The sequence below is a fragment of the Prionailurus bengalensis genome, chromosome E1 (assembly GCF_016509475.1).
Source record: "Prionailurus bengalensis isolate Pbe53 chromosome E1, Fcat_Pben_1.1_paternal_pri, whole genome shotgun sequence".
Lineage (NCBI taxonomy): Eukaryota > Metazoa > Chordata > Mammalia > Carnivora > Felidae > Prionailurus > Prionailurus bengalensis.
In genome coordinates, this window is record NC_057347.1 from 9,377,307 (window position 1) to 9,398,906 (window position 21,600).

The 21,600-nt window shown below is 43.9% G+C and overlaps 1 pseudogene; it reads left to right on the top strand.

Moving 5' to 3' along the window:
• The first annotated feature begins 12,807 nt into the window (after nucleotides 1–12,807).
• On the top strand, nucleotides 12,808–19,849 carry LOC122486022 (annotated as a pseudogene).
• Nucleotides 19,850–21,600: the final 1,751 nt, after the last annotated feature.

Genomic DNA, 21,600 nt, shown 5'->3' on the forward strand with positions numbered 1-21,600 from the left:
AAGAGGAAGAAATGAAGTTAGGGGTGGGATGAGAGTAGAAAATGCTGGCTTTCAGGCCTGTCCTTTTGCTAGAGGTGGGCCACGGATTTAGTGTGTTGTTGTTTCCCAGACAGCATGGAGAGCGACAATTACCTAAGTCCACGTGGTTAGAAAAATCGTAGTAGCCACACAATGGAACACTACTCAGAAGTAAAAAGAAATGAGCCATTGATACACATAACAACATGGATGAATCTCAAGGCAAGTCCAGGAATTACAAACTATCGGGAGGGAAAGCAGATCACTGGTCACTTGGGGATGGAGGCAGGAAGAAAGGATGAGGTGGGATGGGTTGTAAAAGGCAGAAGAGACAGGGGCGTGAGAGAAATGTTTACCTTCTTGATTTTGGTGATCATCTGATAGGTATGAGCATAGATGCAAACTTTAAACATGTGCAGCTTATCGTGCATCATTTAACCCTCTATAAAGCAGTAAAAATGTTAAATTAAGCAAACATCTTAAGGTGAATCCTTGCTGAACAGGAAGGCATCTCAGGAAGTGAAAGTAAACTGAGCTCAGCAATAAAAAAGTTAAAAAAATTTTTTTTAAAAGATTAACATCAGAGTCTCCTTTTATAAAATACAAAGATGTATTTACCCAGTTTGAGACTTATTAAGTTATGGAAATATACCACACATTAGTGTCACCCTCATAGATCCTCTCTGTTTGAATTTATTTGACCCCAAAAGGAAGCTGAACAGATTCCTTAATTACTTTGGTATGAAGAACTGCCCTTTGAATCCAAACAGATGTCAGAGGACATATCAGAAGATATAAATAGTAATGAACCTATGATGACCAAGGATCACCCTAAGTCGTGAATACCTGAAGCTGGGTGGCCATGTGTCCTTTCCATGTGTTCTTCAACCTGTAAGACATATAAGATCTGCTCCTTCGCTCTACTATGTGTGTGTTGAGAGGAAGAACCTCCCAGATGCAGACTTAACTATCAGTATGGCAAGTTTTCCGGAGACTCTTATCTATACCACTTCTAGCAAAAGGGTATATTTAGCAGGTTTTAAAAAAACAACTAATCAGGGGCGCCTGGGTGGCGCAGTCGGTTAAGCGTCCGACTTCAGCCAGGTCACGATCTCGCGGTCCGTGAGTTCGAGCCCCGCGTCGGGCTCTGGGCTGATGGCTCGGAGCCTGGAGCCTGTTTCCGATTCTGTGTCTCCCTCTCTCTCTGCCCCTCCCCCATTCATGTTCTGTCTCTCTCTGTCCCAAAAATAAATAAACGTTGAAAAAAAAAATTTAAAAACAAAACAAAACAAAAAAAAAAACAACTAATCAAAATCAAATCAATTTACACATTTCTGAGGTGGGAAAATTGTGGGTTTCTGCATCTTAGAGCACACAAAACTGCTTACCACCAAGTGAAAATGATTACAATTGGTTATTTTTAGTTACTTATTTTTTAGTGAGCTCTATATGCAATGTCGGGCTTGAACTCATGACCCCAAGATCAAGAGTTACATGTTCTAACTCAGCCAGTCAGGCGCCCCTATAATTTTGTTGATGTGTCTGGCGCTATGCTTAGCATTGTATCCCTTAATCTTACCAACAAAAGAACTTCCCAAAGTAAATACTGTGATTATGCCCGTTTTTAAACACTTGGGGAAAAAAACAGATAGGTGGCCTACATTCACATGGCTAAGAAGCGGCAGAAGTGAGATTTCAAGCCAGGTTTGCCTGACTTCAAAGCTCTCTTAATCTCTGTGCTCATAGTGTTCAGTGGTCCTTTAAGGTTACTAGGAATAGGCTACAGATTCACTGCTAAGCTACCTAAGTGGCCAAATCAAAGAGGAAAACCGGATTAGGCATATATCACACTGTCCCTGAGATACAGACAAATTGATTTGTTCAAGAAAAACAGAACTACTTCTTTTGTCTTGTATAGGTTCTAACAAAGAGTAAACTCTGTGACAAATGGATAAAGCTCACCGTTGCATCCCTCCAGTGGAGTGAACCCAGAATATTGTTACACCGAGATGAATCAGTTCTGAGGATCTAATGTGGAGCATGTTGACTATGGTTAACAATACTGTATTGTGCCCTTGAAAGTTGCTGAGAATAGATCTTAATGTCGTCTTAACCAGAAGTCATCGTGTTGTAGACCTTCAACTTACAGGATGTTACTTGATTATATATCAGCTGAAAAGAAAAAAAATATTTCAGCTATTTCCAACGCCAGCCCTTGATATAGACTTGTGCCCAGCTTTTCTGTAAGAGTCCAACGCAGTTAGTCCAAAATCTCAAGATGGCGTGGCTTGGAACAAAGGAAACATTCTGGCTGGACAAAGATGGACCACATACCCTCTGGTCAGGTCAATCTACCATCAGTGCTATGTCAAAAGTGGTCTTTGTAAGGATGGAACAGCAAAGAATCGTTCCAGGAACAAATCCAAATTTCCTCAGGTGTTTAAGTATGTCTTTAGTTGTACCCCACACAGAGACTCCCCTAACCAGTCATCTGTGTCCCCAGCATACAGCCGAGTTGAGCAGTTTGGTGTCTGTCCTCAAGTAGCTCATCATCCAGTTAAAGAGCAAACATGTAAATACCATATGAGAAACACTATAATAAAGGAGCTTATAAGAAACAGTGGTGACATGAGGGATGTACCAGCTACAACTGGTGGGAATAGCAGAGGGAAGTGTGCCTTGGGCAGACCCTTGAGTTGTATTCACCAGGATGCCAAGGTAAAGTTCAAATCTCCCAGCTCAGACACACAGCTCCATTGCAAGCCGATATCCATATAGGTAGCCACAGGCTTTAAAGGTCTCATTGTTGGGGCGCCTGGGTGGCTCAGTCGGTTGAGCATCCGACTTCGGCTCAGGTCACGATCTCGCGGTCCGTGAGTTCGAGCCCCGCGTCGGGCTCTGTGCTGACGGCTCAGAGCCTGGAGCCTGTTTCACATTCTGTGTCTCCCTCTCTCTCTGCCCCTCCCCCGTTCATGCTCTGTCTCTCTCTGTCTCAAAAAAATAAATAAACGTTAAAAAAAAATTAAAAAAATAAATAAAGGTCTCATTGTTGATTGGGAGGTGTCCCCCATTTCACCATTGTTCAACTCTCTAGCCATGCAGGAGACAGTTTTTCTGATGCCTCTTCTGCCTCCAGGCCTCCCAGCCCCAAGCCACGCACGCACAGTCAAATCAGAGAGGGTGTGTTCCTTTGCTGGAGAATCCAGGAATTCAAATTACATCACTCACTGCCTGTCACCCCTCTGCTTCCTGTTATACCTAGAGTTAAATCCAGATTCCTTACCATGGGCCCACAGGCCTAGCACAGTCAATGCATACCTCCCTCTCTGCTTCAACCCCCTCCACATCCCCTTCACTCCCTTGAATCCTGCCATGACAACCTTCCTTCCATCTCACGGACACACCAAGCTCATTCTCTTTTCAGGGCATGTGCTATTCCTTATGTTTGGACTGCGCTTCCCTTTTTTCTCATCTACAGGCTTCAACTCAGCAGTCTCTCCCTCAGACCTTCTCTGACCACCCTGTCATACTGCACTGCGATGTTCTCTTATTGCCTTCAGATCACTTATGCATACCTGTATTTATTCAATTCATTAATCGGTCTACCCACCCTCCCCCCCCCCCCGCCCCCGCCCCCGCCCCCATACATAGGAAGACCAGGGAGGTCAGAGATCTTATTCAAGACTGCTCGAACCTACCGGGGCGCCTGGGTGGCGCAGTCGGTTTCAGCCGGGTCACGATCTCGCGGTCCGTGAGTTCGAGCCCCGCGTCAGGCTCTGGGCTGATGGCTCAGAGCCTGGAGCCTGCTTCCGATTCTGTGTCTCCCTCTCTCTCTGCCCCTCCCCCGTTCATGCTCTGTCTCTCTCTGTTCCCCCCCCCCCAAAAAAAATAAATAAATAAACGTTGAAAAAAAAAAAAAAAAAAGACTGCTCGAAGCAGTGCCCAGCACAGAGGTGCTCAATGAGTATCTGTTGGTTGTCAACACACTCCCTTCCCAGGCTTCCCAACAGGAGCTGTTCCTTCAGCAAATGGGTCAATGTCCGGGCTCCACAGAGGGTGCTGTAGCACAGGAGAATGTGGGATTCTCTAATTATGCTTGGATGAGGCCTCCAATACACAGATTTCTCCCTCAGACACCAGAGGACATCATCAGGGGCCGGTGGCCCTTTAGGTGCAGAGTCGGTCCCTTCAAGGAGACACTATTGGCTCTTTGGGAAGCCCTGCCCTGTTTAACCTAACTCCTGGTTACATCTTAGAACAAAAAGAAAAGTGAAGAAATAAGATGGATAGTTAGGGCATGGTGGAGGAAAGAAGGGGTTAAAACACTCTTGAGGAGGAAGAAATTTTCCTCCAAGGTTCTTCTAGCTGGACTGAGAATTAAATTTACGTGAGAGAGATTAGCAGGAAAAAAATCAAATTTAGTTTTGTACGTATGGGGAATCTGCACAGACATGAATTTCCAAAGACTGTCAGGCAAAATGAGGTGTGTCTGTCATCCTGAGCTCAGGAGGGGGGCGGGAGTCTGGGGGTGCAAAGGAGAGGAAGGCCATTAGCAGGAAGTGAGAGAAGTTTGGAAAACATGGGTTGCCCTGATAAGTAGATAAGTCTCTCAGATAATAAGGAATCTCTGTTAATAGCTCTCTCCCTGGTACTGGCCCTCTATCTAAATTCTTTTTAGGCATATGGTGGGGGCAGGGGATAGGTCAGTTTCTTCTTGAGTCTTTTGGGTCTTGATTATTTTCAGCTCAAAATAATTTACATGCCAATGTGGCCCGTCTCGGGGGTGGCCTGCCCTTGGCCCACAGCACTCTGTCCACAGGACTGGGGACATAAAAAAGAAAAAAAAACCTTGGTTAGTGATCAAATGAATTAATGTGGAGTAGAGAAGTAGGAGTCAGTAAGAGTCTGAGGAATATAAAAAGGCTGATCATTAAGGGGACTAGAGGGGGTTCAGGCCCCAGAATGCTTCCAAGAAACCTCAAACATAAGAAACAAGAAGGTTTGGGGCACCTGGGTGGCTCAGTCGGTTGAGCGTCTGACTTCGGCTCAGGTCATGATCTCACGGTCTGTGAGTTCAAGCCCCGCTTCGGGCTCTGTACTGAGGGCTCAGAGCCTGGAGCCTGCTTCGGATTCTGTTATCTCCCTCTCTCTCTGACCCTCCCCCATTCATGCTCTGTCTCTCTCTGTCTCAAAAATAAATAAACATTAAAATAAATTTAAAAAAAAGAGAAAGAAACAAGAAGGTTAGGGGCACCCGGGTGGCTCAGTCGTTTAAGCATCGGACTCTTGAGTTCGGCTCAAGTCATGATCCCAGGGTCCTGGGGTGGAGCCCCACGTCGGGCTCTACACTGGCAGCAAGGAGCCTGCTTGGGATTCTTTCTCTCTCTCTCTCTCTTCCCCTCCCCTGTTTGTGTGCACTCTTTCACTCAAAATAGTGAAAAGTTTCACTTAAAAAAAAGTAAAGAAGGAGGTGATTCCAGAAGAAAAGGGAACTGACCTTTTTTAAAAATAATAAAACCAAACTTTATTATTACATGTCTATTGAAGTGAGGACTGAAAACAGGAGTGGTTATTGCCTAGTAAATCATACTCATCAACCCTAAACAAGCTATAACAAGGGAAAAAAAACCTATTAATTTGCCCAAATGGAGAAACATACCATGTTTACGATTTAAAGTACTCAATGTTGCTAAGGTGACAGTTCTTCCCAAATTTATCTATAGATCCAATGCAATCACTATTACAATCCCAGCAGGCTTGTAAAAATTAGGAATCAAGGGGGCACCGGGGTGGCTCAGTTTGTTGAGCATCCGACTTCGACTCAGGTCATGATCTTGTGGTTCATGAGTTTGAGCCTGGCGTCGGGCTCACTGCTGTTAGCTCAGAGCCCATTTCAGATCCTCTGTTCCCCTCTTTTGCTGCCCCTCTCCCACTCCCACTCTCTCTCAAAAAAATAAAAATAAAATAAAAGTAAAAATTAGAAATCGGTAAGCTGATCCTAAACTGTGTATGGAAACAGAAAGGACCTAGAGTAGCCAAAGCTATTCTTTGGGAAAAAAACTGAACAAATTTGGAGTACTTCCCTGATTTCAAGCTTACTATAAAGACACAGTAATCAGGACCCTGTTGTTGGTATAAGGATAGACCTATAGATTAACATAACAGAATGGAGCCCAGAAATAGGTCTTCCCATTTACTTACAACTGATTTTCACCAAAAGCACCAAGGAAATTCAGTGGAGACAGGATAGTCTTAAGTGAATGGTGTTGGAACCATCAGATATATCCATACGCAAATAAACTGACTTCAGCTTTTGCCTCGCACCAAAATTAACTCAAAGACAGATCACAAACATAAAAGTAATGAAAAACTATAGATCTTCCAAAAGAAAACAAAAACATTTTAAAGGTTAGGTAAAAATGCCTTAATTGTAACACCGCAAATGTGATCAACAAAAGATTGATGAATCAGAATTAATCAAACCAATCTGCCCCTCCAAATATGGGTGACATATTTGCAAATAGGACTCTAAAATCATGAGGTGCTTAAATACTATTCTTCCTTAGGGATGGGGACAACTTGGATAGATAAACACTAGCCAAATATTTCTAACACATTAGACAGCCCTAGAGTTACAGGTAACAATTTAGAGATCTTGCCTGGGTTTTTTCAAAGGCTTCTTGATCATTTGTCTGGTCCTGCTTCTTGCATTCATTTAACAAATTTATTAAGTGCTTACTATGTTCCAGGCACAGATTGAGGGTAAAAGTGAACAAAGAATTCCTGGTTCATAGAGCTTACTTTCTTGGAAGGAGGCAGACAAAAAGCAACAACAAAACAATCTTTAATATGTTAGGTAGTGATGAGTACTGTGGGGAAAAATAAGGCAAGTGTTAGAGAGATATGCTGTAGGTATTTTAGATAATGTTATGGCCTCTCTGAAAGGCGATCACTGGTGCAGACACCTGTTGCAAGTGAAGGAGCCCATCATGCAAATAATGGGCGGGGGGTGGCAGAGTCCAGCAAAAAGCATGGTGGGAGAGTGCTTGGCAGGTTGAAGGAAGGCGAAGGGAGGTGTGATTGGAGCCCAGCAAATGAAGAAACAGTGGAAGATGAGCTGGGAGTGGGGGAAGTGCAGATCAAGTGTGGATTGGTTTATAGGCAACGGTGAAGAGTTTGGATTTCATTCTAATTTTGATGGGAAGCCCCATGGTCAGTCTTGTTCACTGTTGCATCCCCAGGGCTGTGAACACCACCCTAGCACATGGATCCTAGTTTTTTTCCAAATCGATCTATAGCTCTGTAGCATCTCCTATCAAAACAGTGACAGGATTGTATGGGGGAACTGAAAAGCAAACCTAAAATTTATGAGGAACGGCAAAAGGCCAAGAACTGTCAAGACACTCCAGAAGCACCAAGATATCATGCCTTTATTGCATTATAAAGTTATAATAGTTTAGACAAGGAGATTGGCCCTGGATTAATGAGACAGATGAGGGAGCTCAGAGAAAGAGCCATGCATGTATAAAAACCTAATATACACAGGGGCGTCTGGGTGGCTTAATTGGTTAAGCGCTGGACTTCGACTCAGGTCCTGATCTCACAGTTCATGAGTTCAGGCTCCACATTGGGCTTTGTGGAGGCTGCTTCAGATTCTGTGTCTCCCCCTCTCTCTGACCCTCTCCAGCTCATACTCTGTCGCTATCTCTCTCAAATATAAATAAACGTCATTTAAAAAACATTACAAAAAAAAATCTAATATACACAGAATGGGGAAAGGAGGAACCCTGTTGCTGGGGCAACTGTAAAAAATGAAAATAGGTCCCTACTCTACATCACCCCAAAACTAAATTCTGGGTGGACTCAGGCCTTAAATGTGAAAGGCAAACTTTATATTTTATAGACAGAAACGTAGGCAAATATCTTTATGATCAAGATAAAGAGGTTTGATAGCTCTTTCCTGAATTCAACCACATTAAAATTAGGGACTTCTGGGGCATCTGGGTGGCTCAGTCAGTTAAGCACCCAGCTCCTGATTTCGGCTCAGATCATGATCTCAGGTTCTTGAGATGGAGCCCCACATCGGCCTCTGTGTTGACAGTGTGGAGCCTGCTTGGGATTCTCTCTCCTTCTCTCTCTGCCCCCGCCCCCCACTCTCTCTCTCTCTCTCTCTCAATCTGTAAATAAATAAATAAATAAATAAATAAATAAACTTAAAAAAAAATTAGGGACTTTTATTCATCAACTTCATTCATCAACATACCCAACAAAGACAGGAAAAACAAAAAAACAAACAACTCACCAGCCATAAATTTGGAGGAGACACGGACAACACATATTTCACAAGAGTCAATAACTAGAATGGAGCTGTTCAAAAGAGCCTTCTGCCGTGATGGCAATATTCTATATTTGCACAATAGCTCCGAGCCACACGTAGCTATTGAACACTAGAAAATATGGCTAGTGAGACTGAGGAACTGAATTTTAAGTGGCATTTAGTTTTAATTAGCAATGGATAGCACAGATTTATTTTATTTTATTATTATTATTTTTTTCAACGTTTATTTATTTTTGGGACAGAGAGAGACAGAGCATGAACAGGGGAGGGGCAGAGAGAGAGGGAGACACAGAATCTGAAACAGGCTCCAGGCTCTGAGCCATCAGCCCAGAGCCCGACGCGGGGCTCGAACTCACGGACCGCGAGATCGTGACCTGGCTGCGTCGAACTCACGGACCGCGAGATCGTGACCTGGCTGAAGTCGGACGCTTAACCGACTGCGCCACCCAGGCGCCCCAGCACAGATTTAGATATAAAGAACATAAAAGAGGAAACAGAATGGAATAAACGTAAAAAGTCAATCAGATTGGTAATCAGGAATACACAAATTAAAACCATGATTAAAAACCAAATTAAAATCATTTCATAGCCTCTGAATGCACAGAAATTAAAAAGTCAGATAATATCAATTGTTGCCTAGGATGTAGGACAACAGGAACTCTCACCCACTGCAGTGAGGATATAAATTGTTACAACTCTTTGGAAAACAAACCCCCCAAACCCTTACACCCCAGCAAAGGCAGATGAGATAATCTATCTAGTTAAGACTCCTGTCTTTCCCCCTAAGGGAAGGTGAACCTGCCTGAAATAATCCTTTCTTTGCCTTTCTTTTGTGCAGCCCCTGGGGGCTCCCCTCTACTTGCTAGATGGAATGCTGCCAGATTCATGAATCGATTAATAAAGCCAATTAGATCTTTAAAATTTAGTGGGTTGAATTTTTGTTATTTAACACTTCAATTATTATAGAAGAAACATTGTCTTAAACCTGGTATGTGGTGTGATGTTAATTCACAGCCCCCTCTGGGAAGCCAGTAGCACTGCTCATAAAATAGTTAAGCAATTTTATGATAGATTATAATGAAATTAAGATATCTTGTGAGAAACTAGATAGCCATCTACTAAAGTTGACTGTCCACTATCAGTCAAGAGTCTAAAGATTAATTAATTAATTTATTTATAAGTAGGCTCAATGTCCAACGTGGATCTCAAACTCACAAGGCTGAGATCAAGAGTCACATACTCTTGTGACTAAGCCAGCCAGGCGCCCCAAAGAGTCTACAGATTTTTTTTTAATTCTTTAAAGTTTATTAAGTAATCTCTACACCCAACGTGGGGCTCAAACTCACAACCTCAGAAGTTGCACAGTCCTCTGACTGAGCCAGCCAGGTGCCCCGAAGAGTCTACAGATCTTTAATGAGACATTTCTTTTGTACACAACCTAACAACAATTACTATGATGTGATTTATCATAAGAAATCGGTCTTAGTCCCCATTCCTATCACAGGGCTCCTAAAACCCTTGGAATTTTATAGTGGTTAGAATGAAAAAGATTCTTTTGTTATTCGTAACAAGTCCCTTTCAACCACTCCAGAGTTTATCTTAATGAGGTGACTTTTGGAAAACCCCTAAATTGGGGGGCTGATTGCCATGGAAACCAGCCAGTTGGAAGGCTGGAAATTTTAGCCCTACTTTCCCATCCCTGGAAAGGGGAGAGGGACTGGAGGTTGAATTAATCATCAATGGCTAATGATTTCATTGATCACACCTGTGCAACGGCTCCTCTATAAAAATCCCTAAGGCAACAGGGTTTTGGAGAGCTTCCGGTTGGTGAACACCCAGAGTTGGGAGAGCAGCGCGCCCAGAGGAAGTAAGGTAGCCCTGCACCCTTTACCCTCTACATACCTTGCCCAAAGCGTCTCTTCCATTTGGCTGTTTCTGAGTTAGAGCCTTTGAAATAGACTGGTAATCTAGTAAGTAAACTGAGTTCTGTGAGCCCATCTAAGAAATTAATCAAACCCCAGGAGCCGGAAGTGAGAACTTCTGATTTATAGCTAGTGGATCAGAAGTACAGGTGACAACCTGGACGTGCGGTTGGCATCTGACCTGGGGGTGGGGAGGGGACAGTCTTGTAGACTGAGCCCTTAACCTGTGGGATAACTCCAGGTGGATGGGACCAGAATTGAGTTAAATTATAGGACAACCAGCTGGTGTCAGAGAATTGCTTGGTGTGGGGAAAAATTCCCACATCTGATGTCACAAGTACTGAACTATTAGGGCGCCTGGGTGGCTCAGTCGGTTAAACGTCTGACTCCTCATTTTGACTCAGGTTATGATCTCAGGGTTCATGAGACTGACAATGCAGAGCCTGCTTGGGATTCTCTCTCTCTCTCTCTCTCTCTCTCTCTCTCTCTCTCCCTCTCTCTCTCTCTCTCTCTCAAAAATAAATAGGGGCACCCGGGTGGTTCAGTCGGTTGAGCGTCCTACTTCAGGTCAGGTCATGATCTCATGGTTTGCGGGTTCAAGCCCTGTGTTGGGCTCTGTGCTGACAGCTCAGAGCCTGGAACCTGCTTCGGATTCTGTGTCTCCCTCTCTCTGCCCCTCACCTGCTCACACACTCACTCTCTCTCTCTCTCTCTCAAAAGTAAATGGTTTTTTTATTTAAAAAAATAACTAAAAAAAAAGGTATTAAGTATTGAGAGTAGAGTAGAAACAGAAAAACAATTTTCCTTTGAATTACCTATGGGGTGCCTCAGTCAGTTAAGCATCGGACTTCAGCTCAGGTCATGATCTCACAGTTTATGGGTTCAAGCCCTACATTGGGCTCTGTGCTGACAGCTCAGAGCCTGGAGCCTGCTTCAGATTCTGTGTCCCCCTCTCTCTCTGCCCCTCCGCACTCACGCTCTGTTCCTCTCTCTCAAAAATAAACGTTAAAAATTAAAAAAAAAATAAAAAATTAAATTACCTAGTAATTTTTCTCCCTTTAAGTGTTTCTACCAAGAGAGAAATCTTTGATGTGGTCTGTGAGAAGCCTTTGCTATTACAGCGAAACTATAATAAAAGTTTGACATGTGCTCATAACTAAATTGTCTTAAGGGGCACCTGGGTGGCTCAGTTGGTCGAGTGTCCGACTTCAGCTCAGGTCATGATCTCATGGTTCGTTTGTTCGAGCCCCTCATCAGGCTCACCACTGTCTGTACTGTGCAGACCCCGCTTCAGTGCCCGCTTGGGATCCTCTGTCCCCATCTCTCTCTTCCTCTTCCCTATGCATATGCACACACTCTTTCTCTCAAAAAATAAACATTAAAAAATGTTTTTAAATGTTTATTTATTTTTGAGAGAGAGAGACAGAGTGCAAGCAGGGGAGGGGCAGAGAGAGAGGAGACACAGACTCCGAAGCAGGCTCAAGGCTCCGAGCTGTCAGCACAGAGCCCGACGAGGGGCTTGAACCAATGAACCGTGAGATCATGACTTGAGCACAAGTTGGATGCTTAACCAGCTGAGCCACCCAGGCGCCTCCAAAAATAAACATTTTTTAAAGAATAAAACAAATTGTCTGAAAAGATTTGTAAACACTTTATATCCTAGAAAAAGTCTTTGCACACATCCATGAGGAGATAGGAACAAGAATGTTTATATCAGCATTGTTTATAGTAGCAAAAACTAGGCACGTATATCTAGCAAGAATGGGACGGACATTGTGGAATGTTCGTACAATGGAATACTATACAACAGTGAACACATCAATTCCAACTATACCCATCAACATGGGCGAGTCACAGAAGAATCATCTCAGAAGGGTGCGTACAGTGTCATTTCATTTCTGTAGAGTTCAAAACCAGACAAGACTAAACATCATATTATTTAGATATACATACATGTGTGATAAAGATTAGCACAAAAGTTGGGATGGGAGTTATCTCTTAGGGGGCCAGGAAGGAGTTGTAAGGGAACTGCAGAGAAATTGATAAAACTTCCTTCCTTAACTTTGTCGGACATTCTTTTTATTCTTGTTTGGACACTACGTGTACATTATGTACATTCATTAGTATAACAACAAAGAGTTAAAAAAAAAATCGGTCTTGTGGCTCCTGGGTGGCTCAGTCGGTTAAGTGTCCGACTCTTGATCTTGGCTCCGGTCAGGATTTCGAGGTTTGTGAGTTCGAGCCCCACATCGGGCTCTGCACCATCAGTGCTTGGGATTCTGTCTCTCCTCCTCTCTGCCCCTCCCCAGCTTGTGCTGTCTCTCAAAATAAATAAATAAACATAAAAGTTTGGTTTTAAAAATCGCTCTGAGATACAATGAGTTACAGTTCTGCTGGGACTCCAGGGAGTGCGGTGGACGTGGGAAGAAGTTTAGGGCAACCGAGGTCTTTGCCCTTCCCTTTGGCGTGAGCTCTACCTGCTAGTTGTGTGCTGCTTGCACTTGCACTCAGGTTCTTCATCAGAAAAACATGGACGGTGGTAGTGCCTGCACTGTGGTGAGGATCATTAGACAAAATATGCAAAGCACTCCAGTGTAGCTGGCGTGCAGGCGTTCAAGGGCGCCTGGCTCCGGGGACCCCAAACAGATCAGGTGCGGCCACTCACTGCTGACGAAATCCAAAGACAGAGAGACAAGTGGAGGTGAAACAAGAAAGGGATTTAATTCAGTGAGGCCCCCACCGGGAAAACAGCTTCTCAAAGACTGTCTTCAAAGTGCTGAAAATACTTCCAGGTTTATATAGGAAAACGTGGGGCGTAGGTGGGGGGTGAAGGTCAAATCACTGCTCATTGCCTTGGAGTCAATCATGGGGGGAGGATCTTGATCTTGCTGGCTCAGGAAAGTCCTTGCGGCTTGAGGGGGTAGTTTTCCTTTCTCCATGGGGGGGGGGGGAGGGATGCTTTGCCCTCAGGGTCTTGCTCCTGAGCCTAGAGACAGGCTAGAAAGAAACACCCAACTAGCAAGTTTGAGGTCAAAATGGAGGCCTCCTTCATCAGCACAGTCCCTGGTACTCAGTAACCACTCAGGACCACCACAGGGCGGCTCAGGAAGACGGGATTTTTTTTCTAACTCACGGAGAAGCATCAGTCAACTCGCCAAGTCCTTTGCCTGCCAGCTTGTATCTGCCCAGAAGAGACTTCTTTTTCTAGTTGGCATAAAAGTTAGTACCCCTGCAAATGCCCAGGAAACAGAATTTACCACTGGCACGTTGGTTGGTAGGAGGGATGTGGGTGCTGAGATAAATAGCAGGGAGGGGCATCTAGCTGGCTTAGTTGGTGGAGGATGCCATTTTTGATCCCAGGGTTGTGAGTTCGAGTCCCACTTTGGTTGTATATATACATCTATCTATCTATCTATCTATCTATCTATCTATCTATTAGCAGGAAAAGAAACCTGTCACATGAGCTGAGAAATTTGGGTGCTTCTCTCAGGGTTGAGAGAGGACAATATGGTCAGTCCACCCTAATCTCTGTCAAATGCTTTTTCTACCTGCAAGTAGCTGGAGTTTCTGGAGGTCTCTCAAGCCTGAGGGTACAAAATGGCGCCCCTAAGAGCCTTCATTCCTTGCAGCCTTTCTCTTACCTGGTCCGAACCACACGGGGACTCCTGCCCCCTGGTGGCCAGTGTGGATTCCGCACACTCCCAGGAGCTAAATGCTACCTGATGCTGCCTGCTGAGGAGCAGTACCAGGTACCAGGTAAGGTCAACCACAGACAAATCCTATCTGGAAAGCCCGTTTGCATGGGAAGGCACCGTTAGTTCCTGTCTTACGCGTGTCTACTTGTAGTAAATCTGTCCCAAATCATGGGAACTGACGCTTGAGGAAAAAAAAGCAAATCAAACGCACTATACTATTTTCAGATTCCGTTTTCTTAAAATCCTGTACGAATCTGCCAGGGTTCTTTGTGTTTTCCCTTCAGAGCTGAGTGTTCCGTCTGTTGTCCTTCTGCGGGCACATCACATACCGGATCTGTTTCTCCACATCCTGAGTCGCCAGAGACTTCATCGTGTTTGTTTTAGAGGGCCGAAGCTAGAAGCGAAAATGCCCACTTAAAACGACTTTTTAAGGGGGCCCTGGGTGGCTCAGTCAGTTGAGCATCTGACTTCTGTTCAGGTCGTGATCTCAAGGTTCGTGAGTTCGAGGTGATCTCAAGGTTGGTGAGTTCGAGCCCAGCGTGGAGCCAGCTTCGGATCCTCTTTCTCCCTCTCTCTGCCCCTCCCTACTCACACTCTCCATCTTTCTCCAAAACGAATAAACATTTAAAACTTAATAATTAATTAAAAAATAAAATTATGGTGAAATATAAAGAGCTTATCATTTTAGCCATTTTTAAGTGTACCGTTCCATGGCATTAAGTACATTCCCACTGTTGTGAAACCATCACCACCACCCATCTCCACAACTTTTTTCATCTTCCCCAACTGAAACTCTGTCCCCACTAAACTCGTTTCCTAGTGGCCACCATTCTGCTTTCTGACTCTATGAATCTGACCAGCCGAGGCCCGCACACGCCCACTTTTGATTCTTACGGATGTGCTTTTGTATTGTGAATCTGCTGTCATATTATATACCCACGACGTGAAAATTAGGAGTCCCTCACTTCGTATCTTTGCTTGTGCTTTAAAAATCTTGTGGCGCCTGGGTGGCTCAGTCGGTTAAGCATCCGACTTCAGCTCAGGTCATGATCTCGCGGTCCGTGAGTTCGAGCCCCGGCGTCGGGCTCTGTGCTGACAGCTCGGAGCCTGGAGCCTGCTTCCGATTCTGTGTCTCCCTCTATCTCTGCCTTTCCCCCACTCACACTCTGTCTCTGTCTCTCAAAAATGAATAAGCGTTAAAGAAAATAAAAATCTATGGGGCGCCTGGGTGGCTCAGTCGGTTAAGCGTCCGACTTCGGCTCAGGTCACGATCTCGCGGTCCGGGAGTTCGAGCCCTGAGTCGGGCTCTGGGCTGATGGCTCAGAGCCTGGAGCCTGTTTCCGATTCTGTGTCTCCCTCTCTCTCTGCCTCTCCCCCCGTTCATGCTCTGTCTCTCTCTGTCTCAAGGATAAAATAAACGTTAAAAAAAAAATTTAAAAAAATATAAAAAAAAGAAAATAAAAATCTAGTAAGAATTTTTTTATTGTGGTGAAATGTGCATACGATTTAGCATTCTCTTTTTTTTTTCAAGGTTTACTTTTGAGAAAGAGTGCAAACAGAGAAAGAGCAGAGAGAGTGGGGGACAGAGGGCCCAAAGGGGGCTCTGCACTGACGGCAACAAGCCCGATGCAGGGCTCGAACTCATGAACCATGAGATCATGACCTTGAGCCATAACCAAGAGTCAGATGCTTAACCAACTGAGTCACCCAGGCCCTTCTCTTTTTTCATTTCCAATGTATAAATGTACACTTTGTTTTCTTTTTGTTTTTCTTTATCAGGCTTGATAAACTTTGGTGAGGTGTTTATCTTATTGACACCCAGATAATAACAACAACAACAACAACAACAATAATAAAGATACACATGTACACATATTCTGGCAAAATTCCTGAACCTCATGGGTAACAGGAGAACTGTGCAAGTTTTCACACTGAAGGAAGAGGCTATTTTTAAAAAGGAAAGCAAATAAATCTAACATGAGAATTCTCATTTGCTGCACTGGAAACAAGAAGACGGGGGAAGAATATCTACAAACAGAAAAGAAGCTGCAACCAAGAGCCGAGAATCTTATTCCCAGACAAAATGCCATTCATCTTTTGGGGCAGAAGAAAGATAATAGTGGATGCTCAAGGGCTCGATCTATTGCCCCTGGATGTGGGCTGAGGAAAATCCTTAAAGTTCTCTAATAGGTTGGTAATTATATTAGAAAAGAGATCTCAATACTGGGTAGATGAAGAAAGGGTACAGTACTTGTGAATAATTAATTTTGTACTAGATATAGTTACATCTTTTCCTTTTTTCACTACTTTTCTTTTTTTTTTCAATATATGAAATTTATTGTCCAATTGGTTTCCATACAACACCCAGTGCTCATCCCAAAAGGTGCCCTCCTCAATACCCATCACCCACCCTCTCCTCCCTCCCAGCCCCCATCAACCCTCAGTTTGTTCTCAGTTTTAAACAGTCTCTTATGCTTTGGCTCTCTCCCACTCTAACCTCTTTTTTTTTTTTCCTTCCCCTCCCCCATGGGTTCCTGTTAAGTTTCTCAGGATCCACATAAGAGTGAAACCATATGGTATCTGTCTTTCTCTGTATGGCTTATTTCACTTAGCATCACACTCTCCAGTTCCATCCACGTTGCTACGAAAGGCCATATTTCATTCTTTCTCATTTCCACGTTCATTTCCTTCCTAAAAATATTTTTTAAAAGTATCTTTAAAGTTTACTCATTCATTCATTCATTCATTCATTTTTTAAGTAATCTCTACGCCAAACATGGGGCTCAAACTCAGGACCCCGAGATCAAGAGTCATGCTCTTCTGACTGAGCCAGCCAGGTGCCCTATTTTTCCTTTTTCTTTAAAAAATTATTATTATTATCATTATTATTATTATTATTATTATTATTATTTTAATGGACAATTTATTCATTCCACATGTTGACTGCCAGGCTCAGCAGCAACTTTCGGAGGTGACAAGGCAGTTGTTCAGTGAAGAGATTTCAAATAGAAGATACTCTTGGGTGCCTGGGTGGCTCAGTCGTTAAGCATCTGAGTTTGGCTTAGGTCATGATCTCACAGTCGGTGAGTTCGAGTCCCACATCGGGTAAGCTTTGGGTAAAGAGAAAGCAGGGTGAAGCCCTGCTTTGGGTAAAAACAGGACCTCTAGGTGAGCCCTGCTTCTCTCTCTCTCTCTCTCTCTCTCTCTCTCTTTCTGCCCCTGGCTAACTTGCACCCTCTCTCTCAAAAAAAAAAAAAAAAAAAAAAGTAGATACTCTTAAGGAGTGCCTTGGGTGGCTGGTTGGTTAAGTGTCCAACTCCTGATTTCAGTTCAGATATTGATCGCAGGGTCATGAGTTCAAGTTCCACACCACAGGGAGCCTACTTAAAAAATATGCACATAAGAGGAGTTGAGCCTGAGAATGGATGGGAAAATGAGGAATAAAATTGCAGTTTCTAAACTTTTTTTTGGTAAAGATTTATTTATTTACTTACTTACTGACTTAATTTAAGTAATCTCTACAACCAATGGAGGGCTTGAATTCATGACCCTGACATCGAGGGTCACATGTCCTACCAACTGACCCAGCCAGGCACAAACTTTTTTTTTTTTAATGTGTATTTATTTGATTTTTTTAAATGTTTGTTTATTTTTGTGAGAGAGAGAGAGAGACAGAGCACGAGCAGGGGAGGAGCAGAGGGAGAGGGAGACACAGAATCTGAAGCAGGCTCCAGGCTCTGTGTGGGACTCGAACTCAAGAGCTATGAGATCATGACCTGAGTTGAAGTTGGACACTTAACCGACTGAGCCACGCAGGCGCCCCTATTTATTTTTAGAGAGAGAGAGTGTGTGCACACGAGCTGCAGAGGAGTAGAGAGAATCTTAAGCAGGATCCACACTGACAGCGAAGACGGTCATCTCGATCTCATGGGGCTCGATCTCATGAACAGTGAGATCATGACCTGAGCCTAAATCAAAAGTCGGGTGCTTAGCCAACTGAGCCACCCAGGCGACCCGGCTCCTCTAAACCTTTGATCTGGGTTAAGAGGTGGGGGTATGAGTAGGTAAAATGTTTTGGATTCTGTGTCTCCCTCTCTCTCTCTGCCCCTCCCCTGCTTGCATTTTCTCTCTCACTCAAAAATAAACGAATCTTAAAAAAAAAAAAAGTAGGAGCGACAGCGACGCAAGACGGCAGCCACCACGGGCTCGGGAGTAAAAGTCCCTCGCGATTTTCGACTGTTGGAAGAACTGGAAGAAGGCCAGAAAGGAGTAGGAGATGCCACAGTTAGCTGGGGTCTAGAAGATGATGAAGACATGACACTTACAAGATGGGCAGGGATGAGAATTGGGCCTCCAAGAACAATTTATGAAAACCGAATATACAGCCTTAAAATAGAATGTGGCCCTAAATACCCAGAAGCACCCCCTTTGTAAGATTTGTAACAAAAATTAATATGAATGGAGTTAATAGTTCTAATGGACTGGTGGACCCAAGAGCCACATCAGTGCTAGCAAAATGGCAGAATTCATATAGCATCAAAGTCGTCCTGCAAGAGCCCCGGCGCCTAATGATGTCTAAAGAAAACATGAAACTCCCTCAGCCGCCCGAAGGACAGTGTTACAACAATTAATCAAAAAGAAAAACCACAGGCCCTCCCCTACCCCCCTCCCATTCGATTTAACCAGTCTTCATTTTCCACAGTAGTAAATTTTCTAGATACGTCTTGTAGACCTCAAAGTACTGGAAAGGAAGCTCCCATTCAAAGGCAATTTATCTTAAGATACTGTAAACGATACTAATTTCTTTTGTCCACTTAAAATATGTAAGTTGTGCTATAACAAATCATCCCGTCAAGTGTAACCACTGTCCACGTAGTTGAACTTCTGGGATCAAGAAAGTATATTTAAATGGGTTCCCATCATAACTGGTGGGGCACATCTAACTCAACTGTGAAAAGACACATCACACAATCACCTTGCTGCTGATTACATGGCCTGGGGTCTCTGCCTTCTCCCCTTCTCCTCCCCCTGCCTCCCTGCCTGCCTCCCTCCCTCCCTCCCTCCCTGCAACAGCCCTCCAGCTTGGGATGGCTTGCTAGAGCAGGTGTGAAGGTTTCAGGTCACAACCTGTGGGACTACTGCTGGGTGTGTGGGGGTGCTCCAGCTGCACCCCTGCTTTTTTTAAGTCTTAAATGATGCCCCCCCACCCCCCCCAAGCCATTGTCCCTTCTTCACTTTCCACCACCACCCTTGGCCGAAGCATAGATTGTAACCCCCTCTGCTCCCCTCTGAAATTGGCCTTTGGTGAGGAATTCAGGGCTCTCCCCATACCTTCTCCCCCACCTTAATCGAGGGGTGCTGCTTTTTCCTTCCTCCTCCTCAACTCCCTTTTTGTACCATCACCACCCAACACTTTCCAAAATACTTCCTTGCTTTGGCCAGAAGCCATCAGGTAAGGTTGGAAAGAGTCTCTGACTTCCCTCGTTTCGTTTTGGAACCCCATTTACTCACTCTCCACCAGCCTGGGAATGAATATTGGGTCCTCAGCCCTGCCACCCTCTGCTGTCATCGTCAGCTGATGCGGCTTTTTAGCTCAGGTTTTGATAAAGTGAAAAGAACAGTCACCAGGGGTACTCACACCTGCCAGCTCTCAAAGTTCTTGGTGGTTAAACTCGGAGAAAGGCCACAGAAGACACTTGTAAGCACACACGATCCCCCTGAATGAATTTTCTTTTCCTGTAATTGCTTTTGCTTTTAAAAATTGAAGACGTTTTACACAGGGTTCTCATGTGGTCATCTTGCAATCCGTTTGGGTCTAGTTCGGAATGTGGCAACTGGAACAAAAAGAACCTTGAATTCGGTGCATACTTTGGTTTTGGTGCTGCTGTTTCTCACGGTCCTCAGCAGGGATTAAAAAAGAACTCGGCGTGCACAGCAGATCCCCGAAATTGGCGGGCTTGACTTCCTGGCAAATCGCTGCGTTTTTCCACTTTTCTGTTCAGGACCACTAAATGCTGAGATGTGGATGCATACCGAAATAAAAGCGATTCACTGTGTTCAAAAAAAAAAAAAAAAAGTGAACACATCATACTGTTAAGGTAGCTTGAAATGGAGAAAACAATTCAGAGTTATTGCACATCCAGAACCCAAGAAGAAGGCAATTAAAGAGGTGTCTGACCCTGGGAATAACATTGATTCAATCAAGAGTGACTAGCATAATAGGAAAAAATAGTCTACCTCTCAGACGAGTAGTAGTGAAACAATATAAATTAATGGAATGAAGTTAGGTATATTTGAGAAAATGAGTGATTTTCATAGGATAATGGTTGATGGCACAGAGTATCAAGCAGGCTTTTTTTGTTGTTGTTGTAGAAATAACAGCTGATTCTATACTTTATATGGAAACTCACAGGACTTAGAAAGGCTAACCCAATCTCAGAGAAGACCAAATCTGGAGGGCTTCCTCTGATTTCGAGACTAAGCCAAGTGAGACAGAGTGGCCTTGGTGTAAGGATAGCTAAGTAGATCAACAACTAGATACTCCCTGAGTTGGAGCCCTGCACCGGACTCTGTGCTGACAGAGCAGAGCCTGCCTGGGATTCTCTCCTCTCTCTCTGCCCCTCCCCTGCTGATGCTGTCTCGCTCTCAAAATAAATAAACATTAAACAAGAAAAAAATTAACAAGACTGACAATACTGACTGTTGTGAGAGTGTAAACTGATGCTCTCCTACATTGCTGGTGGAGTATAAAACGGAACAGCCATTCTGCAAAACTGGCAGTTCTTACAAAAACATAATCTATGACCCAGCAAGTCCACTCCCATGTATATAGTGAAATGGGTTCACAGGAAGACTTGTACGCAAGAGTGAATGCAAATGGCAGCTTCCTTGCATAACTGTCTCCAAACTGGAAACAACCCAGATGTCCATCAACAGGAGAATAAACTGCGATGTACTTAGACGTCAAATATTACCTAGTAATTAAAAAAACAACTGATACACAAAACAGCATGGATGGTTCTCAAGAACATTATGCTGAGTGAAAGATGTAAGACATAAAAGAGTCCAAGATGTTTTTCAAAAAATTGTTGACGTTCATTTTTGAGAGAGAGAGACAGAATGTGAGCAAGGACAGAGAAAGAGGGAGACACAGAATCCAAAGAAGGCTCCAGGCTTTGAGCTGTCAGCACAGAGCCCGATGCGGGGCTCAGGGCTTGAACCCAGGGTTTGAACCCACGGGGCTTGGGGCTCGAACCTGTGAATGATGAGCCATGAGATCATGACCTGAGGCAAAGTCAGACACCGACTAAGCCACCCAGGCGCCCTCTAAAATGAATTTCAAGAATAGGTAAAACTAACCTATGTGACAGAAGTCAGGATAGGAATCCCCTGTTTTCTTTTACCTGAGAGAAGCTCTCTGGAGTGCTGGAAATGTTCTATCTTTGAACTGGTGGTGGTTACGTAGGCTTTGCTTTTAAAATATCTGCATTTTGCTGTATATAAACTATACATACCTTCAATAAAGAAAACAGGAAAAACTGAAACTATAGATTATTTGGAATTTTTTTAAGAAAAAAAACCCCACTTCATATGAAACTCTATTGGACACAGTTAAAGCCATACTCAG